Consider the following 12205-nt stretch of genomic DNA (forward strand, 5'->3'; position numbering starts at 1 on the left):
GTGGAAGAGGTGGAAATTGAGCTGAAGCTCTGATGAATGAAGAAGACTTTTTGACATAAGAAAAAAGAAAATTGTTTATATAGAGAGAAATAGTACACTGCCTGGTATGTAGTAGGTCTTAAAAATGTTATTGAAAATCCAAAATGAATAGGACTTAAGGGTGTCAGAGGTGCACAAAGTTGTGTGCCTCAATTTCTCTTCCAGAATCATCAGAGTCCAGTGAGAAGACAATAGTCAGAGCAGTGGCAATGGCCTGGGCTGCAGCGGATGACCTTGGCATATCTGACCAAACCTTAAGTTCTCTGTAGCACCTGCTTCCTTCATGGCCATTGACACAAACTGTTCTCTCTCATCCATTCCACAGAGGAGATCTTTCCATGCTTGAGGTAGACATCCCTCTGACTGACTGATGGGTTTAAAGCCTGTCTAGTTAACCTCAACCTGGTTTGACCTGTCTGCCTAGATGATTTTGCTAGAGTGTGGCTGCTGTGAATAAAGCAGGTCCTATTAGGTGCTTTTGCACAGTATATCTCTTTTTCCCCTCTCCTCTCTGAAATGTACTGCCTTCTCAACTCTATTTTTTTTTCCCTCAGAATTCTTAGCTTCTTTCAAGGAACAGTTTAATTGCTATTTCTTTAGGGAAAATGTGAAAATGTACTTGTTCCCATAGTTGTTTCCTCAAATTTTGTTGTACTTTGTTTTCTGCATATTATATCTTCTTCTAGAATTTAAGATAGAGGGTGAGGACTGTTTTTTGCATTTTCTTTTTCCTGTCTTTTCTTTTTCTCCCTTCTTCTTCCATCCCTTTCCCTTCCCTTTCCCCACCTCTCTCCTCTTCCTCTTTGCCTCCTTCTCTTCCTCTTTGCCTCCTTCTCTTCCTCTTTGCCTCCTTCTCTTCATCACATTTATCTTTTCCTCTCTTCCTTCATTCTTCCTTCCCTTCCTTTTTTGTATCTCCTGCCATCTTGCAAAGTATCATATTAGTGTCATGTAGTTAATGAATGTTCATTGAATGAATTAATGCTAAGAAAGACAATGATCATCTTGTAGAATGATCACATTGGTTAGAACAGTGCCTGATACATAGTAGATGTTTAATATTTATTAACTGATTGACAGACCTGCATCTAAGGAAGGAACTTCTTTGATTTAGAAAAGAGCTATATAAATTCCTTGTAACCTGAGTCCAGAGATAAAACTTGGAACCAGGCTTTTTCTTTTATTTCTCTCCCCTCCCACCCCAGGCTTTTTTCCTTAAAAAAATTTTTTTTTATTGCTATAGAGTTAAATTTTTTTTCCCCATTGTACCTCTCTTCCCTTCCCTCCTTCCCACCCCCAGGAAGGCATTCCTTATAATAAAAAATGTTTTTAAGGAAAGAAAAAAATGGCTAATATATCAAAAAAGTCTTCTCATTTGCAGTGATCCGTATCCATTGTTTGTCACCTCTGAACAGAAGTGGGGGGAATGAAGGGAATGAGATACTTTTTCATATCTTTTTTTAAGGCAAAGTTTGGTGGTTAGTACATTTAAATCAGTTAAATCAGCAAGTCTTTATTAAGTTCATACTTTGTGCCAGGCACTATGCTAAGTCCTGGCAATTAAAATAAAAGTAAAAAGACAGTTTCTGTCTTCAAGGAACTGAACATTTTAATGGGAGAGTCAAAATATGAACAACTAGGTTGAACTTGACATTCAATTTCAATAATCATTTTTAAATTTTCACTTATTTTTCTTATTCTGCTTATTTGCCATTTTATCTTCCCATGATTTTTGGTATTTATAATATTAATCATTTCTTACAATAGAAGTCAAGTTGAAAAATATTTAATATGTGCTTCCTATATGTCAGACACTGTGCTAAGTACTGGGTAGAAAAGAAAGCTCTTTCCTTTCAGAAAAGTTCCTTTTCTCAAAAATCTCTTAACTCTAATGAAGGCGACACTATGCAAACAGCTAGGTACATATAAGTTATACAGTGTAAATAAAAGATAACAATACTATTCCACTTTATCATTTGTTTAATTGCACTCAAATTTTTGAGGATCTACCTTGTTCCAATGTTTTGTTACTATAAACAAGTGCTTCTGTAATTATTTTGTTATCTCAGATCTTTTCTTTTAATACTCACATAATTACAAATTGCTTTTCAAAATCATGGGGCCAATGCATAGCTCTATCAGTATTGCATTAATGTGCTTATCTTTCTTAAATAACTCCCATATTGACTGTTCTTATTTTTGCAAATTTTCTGATTATAAAGTAAAATTCTGGGTTCTTTTATTTCTCTTTTTTTATATTGAATGATTTTTGTCATTCTACATTTGGTGGCTAATAGTTTGTAGATCGTGTAATTTCTTTATCTCTTTCACTTAAATAAGTTTTGATTTCTGCATTTTTGATTATGTGACTGGAAATCTTCTTGGATGTACCTTATATATAGTAAATGTGTTCCAACCTCTTATTTTGATTCTTTCTGTTTTTGCTTTATATTTATTTCTTGTCAAAACATAAAATAAGAGGAAAAAATGCCCTGATATCTTAAGGTAGTGAGAAGGTCTTGAATGACTAGAATGACTATTGATCATGTTGTTTTTTGGATTTATTGAAGAAATTTACTAATACCTAGTGGGTTTGTTATAAAAATCAGGGCAAAACTGAGTGATAAGGCTTAAGATTTCCAAGGTCTAGGGAGAAGAAGAATTTGGAACATCTTCAATGAGTTGAAAAAAGCTAGCAGCAAAAGGAAGAAGGAAAGTAGAACTGAGTGTGACAGAACAAAGAGGGCTATGGATTCCTTATAGCAAAATATGTCAGCTGATACTTGTCAGTTTGACCAGTCTTTTTAATGACTATAAGGTTCATGAAATAGTTTACTTTTTCTTCAACTTTCTTTCCTAGGCCTATCTGGCAGCAGACATAATAATATGCTATATTGCTTTTTTATTGAAGATTTCTGGTAAACTAAATTCTTGCCTCAATCACAGGGATTCACTAGAGAGACACAAATGTAAATTAAGATAAATATCCAAACTTTTCTCGGTAGAAGAATTATCTTCAAACATGGCTAAGAAGATATTCAAGCTTGAGATGAATGAGGAAAGTTTCAGAAAAAAATCATGTTTTCAGGTTTAGCCGTATTATATCCCAAAGTTTCAGGATTCATCATGATGATATCATTATAAAAAAAAATAAAAGTCTACCTTTTAGTCACCATGACTTCATCAGAACATATGATGTCAAAGCTAAGATCAGCAGGAGGATGATTTCAGAAAGGCTTGGAGAGACTTACATGAACTGATGCTAAGTAAAATAAGTAGAACCAAGAGAACATTGTACACAGCCACAAGACTATATGATAATCAATTCTGATGGACGTGACTCTTCAACAATGAGGTGATTCAGGCCAGTTTCAATAGACTTGTAATGGAGAGAGCCACCTGCATTCAGCGAGAGGACCAAGGGAACTGAATGTAGATCACAACATAGTATTTTCACCCTTTTTATTGTCATTTGTTTGCTCTTTGTTTTCCTTCTCATTTTTTTCTCTTTTTGATCTGATTTTTCTTGTGTAACATGATAAATGTGGAAATATGTATAGAAGAACTGCACAAGTTCAACATATATTGGATTATTCTCTAGGAGGGCATGGGGGAAAGAAAGGGAGAAAAAATTTGGAATACAAGGTTTTGCAGGGGTGAATGTTGAAAACTATCTTTGCATGTATTTTGAAAATAAAAAGCTATTAAAAAAAACTAAGATCATGTACCTTTCCAATCTAGTATATCAGAGAAATGGTGTAGCTTTATGTATATTTCAGGGAGGTATTTAATAAAAGTATTTTGATTAAAATTAGAAACTTGGTATTATAATTAGGTAGATTTGAAGTCAATCAAAAATCGTATCTATAGAATTTAATGGATTGATTTTGTCCTAGATAAAGTATTATTGTTATGTGCTACAGGACATATATAAAAACAGGCTGTTGTATAAATGAGTCATAATCTATATATCACTCCTCATCTAGTGGCAATTTTTAATGTGAGAATCAGAAATGATATAAAATAAAGAATATTGTATCATTGAAATTAAAGGACAAGAAGTTAATAATTATTAGTGCTTTGCTTTTGGATATATACTTTTGTTTTTTATATAGTTTGTTTTATTTTGAGCCCCATTAAAGAACAGAAATGGCTAGAAACTTGTATTTTAATTTACCTTGAAACTTTTTACTGTCCTTTTTAGCGTGCCTCTTATTTAAATAATAAATAATATCTTGCACTTTTTAAATAAGACTAGAGTTTTCATAGTATTTTCTTTTCCATTGATCTCTTTTGATCTTCAGTGATTACTTTAGTGATCATTTTACAAATAAAGACACAATCACATAGTAGCTGAGAAAAAGCAATGACTTGGGAATCAGAGGAGCCGGCTGCAAATCCTCCAAATTTTTACCGTCTGTGATGTTGGACAAGTTTGTTAACCTTTGTGGCCTTGAGTTTACTGCTATGAAAAATGAAGGGTTTGGACTAGATGGCTTCTATTATGCCAGAATCATGGTTCTGTTTGCATTTCTGGATATTCCTTTTCTTTGAAATCATATTACTTCTAAAAGGAATAAACTAATTACTTTGGTAATCAATTATTTTGGTCAAGTCTGGAGGACTTCAAAGTCATTTAACTGTTGTCTCAATTCCTCATCAATAGAATAAGGATAATAGCACCTATTTTGAAAGGTTATTGTGAAAATCAAACAAATAAGATAATTTAAAAAAAGTATTTTAAAAAATACCTGGCACACACTAGGTGCTATATTAATTTCTTTGCGCCTACTCGGTTCTCCTCTATTTTCCTGTGGCTGACCTGAATCATTAATTCTACAGAGACCAGTATTCTGAAACTTGTAGCCAAGAGGTGTAATTGGAGGAAAAATAGGATTGGCCTTTTTTTAAAGGAAAATCTTTGTCATTAAAAACACTGGACAGTGTCCCAAAGGCAATCCATCTTGTCATTCCCCTCCTGTTCAATTCTGGACATATTTCATGCTCTGACACACATCATCTGCCCAAGTTATAAGTATTTACAGTCAGTTCTGTGCATTGTTCATCCAGCTTCAGCATGGTCTTGATAATACTAATTTTCATTTGCTTGATTTTAACATTTGCCCCTATAGACAATGAAGTTCACTTCTTTTTTCCTAATTATATATCACAAGAGACTGCATTATTCAGGCATTGATGACTCTCAAAAGATACTGTCTTTTACCACAGAACCCTGTGGAGGACTTCATAATCTATAGGAAATGCTTTTTTGATTTGCATTCTGTGTTTGAGAGTTAACTTTAATCTTCCTGCTTTGGTTCACCATTAATGTTAATAATTAGAAAGTTGTGAATCAAAGTTATTTCTGTTATAATTTTCTTTCTAGGAGTCTTGTGTGACTTTTACATATGTATCTTGGAGAATACCTTTGGAAAAATAACTTTTACATTTTTGACCTATGAAAAATATGTTTGGTGAAGCCTATGGAATCCTCAGAATCATGTTTTTAAATGCATAAAAAATTCTAAAAGAAAAGCAGTTATATTGTAAGTTATCAATTGACAAAACATTTTTAAAAAATGTACACAAGATCTCAGGTTAAGAACATGTCAACTCTTTTTTTTTTTTTTAATTTTTTTTTTTTTTTTAATTCATTTTTCCAAATTATCCCCTTCCTCCCTCCACTCCCTCCGTCCGATGACAGGCAATCCCATACATTTTACATGTGTTACAATATAACCTAGATACAATATATGTGTGTAAATACCATTTTCTTGTTGCACATTAATTATTAGCTTCCAAAGGTATAAGTAACCTGGGTAGATAGACAGTAGTGCTAACAATTTACATTCCCTTCCCAGTGTTCCTTCTCTGGGTGTAGTTGTTTCTGTCCATCATTGATCAACTGGAAGTGAGTTGGATCTTCTCTATGTTGAAGATTTCCACTTCCATCAGAATACATCCTCATACAGTATTGTTGTTGAAGTGTACAGTGATCTTCTGGTTCTGCTCATTTCACTTTGATTTAAGTCTCTCCAAGCCTCTCTGTATTCCTCCTGCTGGTCATTTCTTACAGAGCAATAATATTCCATAACCTTCATATACCATAATTTACCCAACCATTCTCCAATTGATGGACATCCATTCAACTTCCAGTTTCTAGCTACAACAAAAAGAGCTGCCACAAACATTTTGGCACATACAGGTCCCTTTCCACTCTTTAGTATTTCTTTGGGATATAATCCCAATAACAGCAATGCTGGGTCAAAGGGTATGCACAGTTTGACAACTTTTTGGGCATAGTTCCAAATTGCTCTCCAGAATGGCTGGATTCTTTCACAACTCCACCAACAATGTATCAGTGTTCCAGTTTTCCCACATCCCCTCCAACATTCATCATTATTTCCTCCTGTCATCTTAGCCAATCTGACAGGTGTGTAGTGGTATCTCAGAGTTGTCTTAATTTTCATTTCTCTGATCAGTAGTGATTTGGAACACTCTTTCATATGAGTGGAAATAGTTTCAATTTCATCATCTGAGAATTGTCTGTTCATATCCCTTGACCATTTATCAATTGGAGAATGGTTCGGTTTCCTATAAATCAGGGTCAGTTCTCTATATATTTTGGAAATGAGACCTTTGTCAGAACCTTTACTTTTAAAAATATTTTCCCAATTTAAAACATGTCAACTCTTAAACCTCCATCACAGGTTTTGGATCTATGTGTATGTATATATTATTTTTATGCAGACTTTTGTAGAGATGGTAAAATAAGCATATAGTTTGAGAGTTATATTTTTTTAGTCATTTTCTTTTGTAATGCTCAATTTCTTTTGTAAACTGAGCAAGATCGAGATTAGAGAGTATTTAATAATTTATTAAATAGAGAGATATACTGGGATCAAATTGGATCCATCGTTTGGTCCTAGGGCTGAATGAGACTTTAGTCTCCAAGAATTCAGCCAACAATCAGAGTCATCAATAACATTTATACAAGAGGCTCAAATGCTGAGGGTAGACTGAGGCAGGGGCCGAGTCAGGGTACTGAGAGCAGGACAGGATTCTGACAGGGTGGGGTGAGCCTCTGGAGAGGCACAATCAGGGGGAGGCACCCTGGACAAGGGGGAGAGGCATCTTGATAAGACAATATTTGATATTTTAAAAGCTTGGGATGGGAAGAAGCATTCTGATATTCTAAAACATAAGATCTTTTATCCTTATCAAGTATTCTGATAAAGAGGGAGGGGAGGTTTTGCAGAACTGAGAGGCAGGACTGAGTGAGGATAATTAGGGAAACTGAGTCAGGACAATAAAAGAGAACTCTGGCATGATACTTTGAGTAATAAAAAGGTCTAAGATATTAATGAACTTTTTGATATTCTCCCCTTTTCAGATGTCCTGAGATGCTAACTCTCAAAATGTTGTTTTTTCTGCATTGTAGAATTCCTCTGAATATTCTTGGTCTGGTCCTGTTGCTCATCTCATTTTTAATGCCATTTCTATATCCTCATTACAGTTTAGATGTGGTTGTTCTATTTTTATTAATGAAAAAACAAAAGCGTATTCTAGAAATCATAATAAAAGATGGTACTCAAGAAATAATTGAACAACATAGCAGCAGTTGCAGTGCAGAACATGCTCATTCCATTTATGGCCTTTAATTAAAGTTTACATCCGGAGGTCTGGCATGTAATTATAGTGTTTAAAAAAAATTAACACAACTTGGAATGCTTCAGGCTTGAGACCTGGAATGTTAAGTTTAAACATACTCTGGTGATCATGCTTGTATCACTTTAGTTAGGAAAATAAGTGTTCAACTAAATCTATTGAAGTTGAATTATTTGGATGTTTTATATATCCCAAACCAACTAAACCAGTTTAGCCATTAGCTAACACCTTACATTCTAAGAAATGTAATTCTTATGCATAATCTTCCTTTCACATATAACCAGATTCCAGAACAGTTTTTTTTTTTTTTAATTTTCTTGTGGAACTTTTTCCGTAACTAATAATCAACTAATAAATAAGATGTATTGTGCATAGCTAAAAGGAGCACTGACTTAGGAGTGAGAAAACTTGAATTCATGTCATACCTCTAATAAGAGCTCTGGCATTATCTCCTTGCCTGAACTGAGGTGGAGGCCACAACAATGAATGAAATTTATCTGGAGCATGTCTTTCATTCATTGTTACAGGAGAAGTGAGCCAGTGCTTTGAACTTCTTGCCCTTACAGAGAGCAGGTTTTGTGTAATACCTGAACCGGACTCTTCTTGTACATGGACTTAATCAATACTGGCCCTCTACAAACTTAGGCAGTCTACTAGGGGCACACTTTCTTCCTCTAATGATCCATAAAATAATGTTCTTGGAATAGATGACTACTGAAATATCTTTCACCTCAGTGAATGAAAACAAGACAAGTTAAATGCTCTTTACATGCTGGCACTATGCTAAGCTTTGGGGAAACATAAAAAACTTAAAAGGTAAAAGGAAGATATTTGAGGGCCTTACATTGTAATTGAAGAAAACATTGGAAAGAGATGAGCAGTGGAGAGATTTGGAATTGGGAAAGGGAGAAGATGGCATATTTAGCTGTCTACATATCTGGGTGGGATGTGAAGCTTGCAGCATTTTATCTTGGGCTAGCCAGTATATAAGCACTTAGCTGGTTTGGGTCTTAGCCTGGATGATTAACTTTTGGGATTGTGATATGGATTCAGAAAGCCAATCTGGATATTGAGAGGTCAAGGTCTCCAGTCTAGGGTGGAAGAGTACTGATGTGAATGAGAAAGAACATGTGAATGGTGACAGGCTAATAGTGAGTCTTGGATAGATTTCTCATGGCTGAATGGGATATGAGGCTCTTATTTTCTAGACCAAATTAGGTCTTGAATCCACCTTAGCTTGATTCTGGATCTAATATTCTATTCTATCATAAGACTTTTCTAGTAAACAAATAGACTCCAATATTGGAATTAATTTTGCTTTAAAGTTCTTGGATGGAATTTTGACTTTTTGCTGATGTTTAGAATCTGCACATTTTAAATGGAAAGTTGACACTGAAGAACTTTCTGAGGTATGTTCTTGTAAATGTCAATAAGGTTAATTTTGGAAATTAGGGAAGGTTGCTTTGTATCAGAGATTTTTCCATATATATAAAAGGGGGAATATCCAGTAGTCTAGGTTAGCTTGTTTTTAGCTTAGTATTTGCCTTAGAGTAGCGCTTTATGCTACCATCAAATTTGTGTTCCCTTCAAAATAGGCATGAGATTAGGATATAAAGGAATTGCTTTTAGAAAATTAAGTACTTAAACATGCTTTTGTTGCCTTGCATTTTCCTCACTATCCAAGCAGTTTGGTTCATGAAACCATTTCTACATGAAATGTTAATTATATTAAAAACAATCATCAAATCAATTGGAAAAGGACTTCAAATGTCATCTAATTTAAACACTACATGAATCTCACTCTGCAGTATTTCTCAGAAGTAATCAGACACCTGCTGTTTCAAAATCTTTAGAGTCAGAAAACCAATTTATGATTACATTCGATTTGTGGATTTACAGTTGTTAAGGATTTCTTGCTTTTGTTGAACTGAAACTTTTCTCACTGTTCTGTTCTTTACGGCTAAATAGAATCTTGTTTAGTGTTTTTTCTATGTGATAAGTTTGAATATAGTTCTAGACAGTGATTGTGTGCCCTGTATGTCTTTTATTCTTTACATTAAACATTCCCAGTACCTTAATACTAGCATGTTGTCAACTTTCTTTTCCATCCTGGTGGCTTTCCTTTGGAGATAGGTTCTAACTCACAAATATCCTTTTTAAAATGTTTTCATCATTAAGACTTCATATATTATCTCATCAGGATAGAATAGATTATAATAGATCTGCTTTTCTTTATAACTTGGCACATAGTAAGTTGACTTGACTGTGATCTCTATTTTTCTGGGTATTGTAATTCATTGTATGCATTTTGTTATTAAATGCTAGGCATCAGAGTTAGAGATTTACAGATTATTAAAAATTATGCAGTCCTTGCCCTTGTGACACATAATTTAATAAGCATTTACACAGATAGATGTAATATGAGATAGAATGATAGAGCAAAGACAAAATGAAGTTGATTTAAGAATATTTGAGGAAGGAGAGATCAGTTTAAGTGGTAGAAATAAGAATGCTTGAGAAAGGAAGGTACAAGAAGTGGCTTTTGAGCTAGGCTTTGAAGGAAGAGAAAAATTTTACTTGGTGGAGTTATAGGCCAAGGTCATGTTTAGAGTGGAGAACTCTGTAGAATGAAGAGTCCTACTGTGGAGGCAGCAATTATAGTTCAGAGTAGAAAGCCCTTGAAGAGGAGTAATATGGTAACAAGGCCAAGAAGGTTGGATTTAGATTGTATAGAGACTCAAGGAGTTTATATTTTGTCCTATAATCATTAGGAAACAATTGAAGTTTTTTTACTAATACCATAGCCAAATTTGTACATTAGGCAGATGATTTTTGGTAATTGCCATGGTGGATGAATTGGAGGAAAAAGAACCAGCTCTAAGTCTAATAAGCAAGCAACAAGCACTTAAATACTATCTGCTTTTAAGTCAGGCACTATGTTAAATGCTGAAAATAAAAAGAAAGGCAAAGCATTGGTACTGATCATGAGAAGGCCAGTGTCCTTAGATCTCAGAGTACTTAGGGAGAAGGAAAGGAGAAATAAGGATAAGAGGACTGGAAAGGTAGTCAGGGGTTAGGTCATGAAGGATTTTAAAAGCCTAACACAGGATTTTTATATTTGATCTTAGAGATGAGAAGGAGTCACTGAAGTTTATTATGGCAGGAGGATGGTACTTGATATGGACAGATTTGTGTTTTGGAAGATGAATTTGAGTAGAGGACAGTTTGAAATTGGAAGAAAAGTGAAGGACCAGCCGTTAGGTTTATTGCAGTTATGAGGGCTTGTGCCAGAGGAGTAGCTGTTTCAGGAGACAAAGCATGCATGTACAAGACATTATGAAAATAGTAATGACAGGACCTGACAATTATTGGCTATTTTGGGGGGAAGGGAAAGTAATGAGTAGAGATTAACACCGAAGTTGCAAGATTGTGACTGGGAGGATAATGATGCTCTTTAGAGTAATAGGGAAATTAAGAAGAAAGGCAGATTTTTTTTGGGGAAAAATATTATGTTAGTTTTTGACATACATAGTTTGGGATATGTAAGAGTCATCCTCTTTTAAAGGTTTATTAAGCAGTTGTAGATGTGAAAATGGAGGTTAGAAGGAAGATTTTGCTATTGTTCATTTGTTTCATTTATATGACTTACTGACCCTGTTGGGGGTTTTCTTGACAAAGATATTGGAGTGATTTGTCATTTTATTATACAAGGAAGCTGCAAATGCTGTGTACAGTGCCTTTGTTTTTGGCTGGTTGGAGTGAATTGTTTTTGGCTATTTGGAATGAATTGTTTATTTAAACATGTAGAATTGAAGCTATTGTAATTTCATTCAATGCTTTCTCATGTTTTTCCCCCTCCTCCTCAATCTGGTACTGATTTTAACCTTTGCTCTTAACCAACTGAATTGGGTGGATACAGCAAATTTTGAAATGATTGTTGCATCAGCAAATGATTAAAAAAAAGATATGAGTCTATTTCTTTTTAGGTAATCTTATTTAGTGCTCAGAACATTAAATGTCTTTTGACTTTTTTCTTGAAAAAAATTTTTCTGATATTTAGAGATAAGATTTTAAAATTAGAAGTTCTTGATCTTGAACTTTATTTTCCAACTTAGCTTTTGCCATTTTCCTTATGCCCACTTTTGCATTGTAATAGTCATCAAAACTGAATTGAATTTCATAGATTTTGAACTGGAAGGGACATTATGGCAAGTAGTTGATTTTGCCAATTTCTTTATAGAAATATCCTTTTTTAATCCTTAATATATTTTTATGATGGCTTGTTTTCTTGTTTTCATTGTTTAGGGTATGAGACAGGATAATCAAATGCCTCATTGTTGTATTCTTTTTGAAACCTTGCCCACATCATTTCTATTATTTCTTCTTCTCTTCAAGCAGAATGTATAAGCCATTTTAAATTTAGATATAATTTCTTTACATTTTCAATCTTCACTTTCAGCAATAATGACAATGTTGAAGTATTGCAGTTTCTTTACAA

The 12205-nt window shown here is 34.0% G+C and overlaps 1 protein-coding gene across 2 annotated transcripts in view; it reads left to right on the plus strand.

Annotated features, from left to right (window-relative positions):
- The window catches only part of TMEM135 (transmembrane protein 135), a 286760-nt gene that overhangs the window by 61156 nt on the left and 213399 nt on the right, over window positions 1–12205 (plus strand). The window lies entirely within an intron of this gene.

Source organism: Sminthopsis crassicaudata, chromosome 3 (assembly GCF_048593235.1).
Source record: "Sminthopsis crassicaudata isolate SCR6 chromosome 3, ASM4859323v1, whole genome shotgun sequence".
In the NCBI taxonomy this organism is placed as follows: Eukaryota; Metazoa; Chordata; class Mammalia; order Dasyuromorphia; family Dasyuridae; genus Sminthopsis; species Sminthopsis crassicaudata.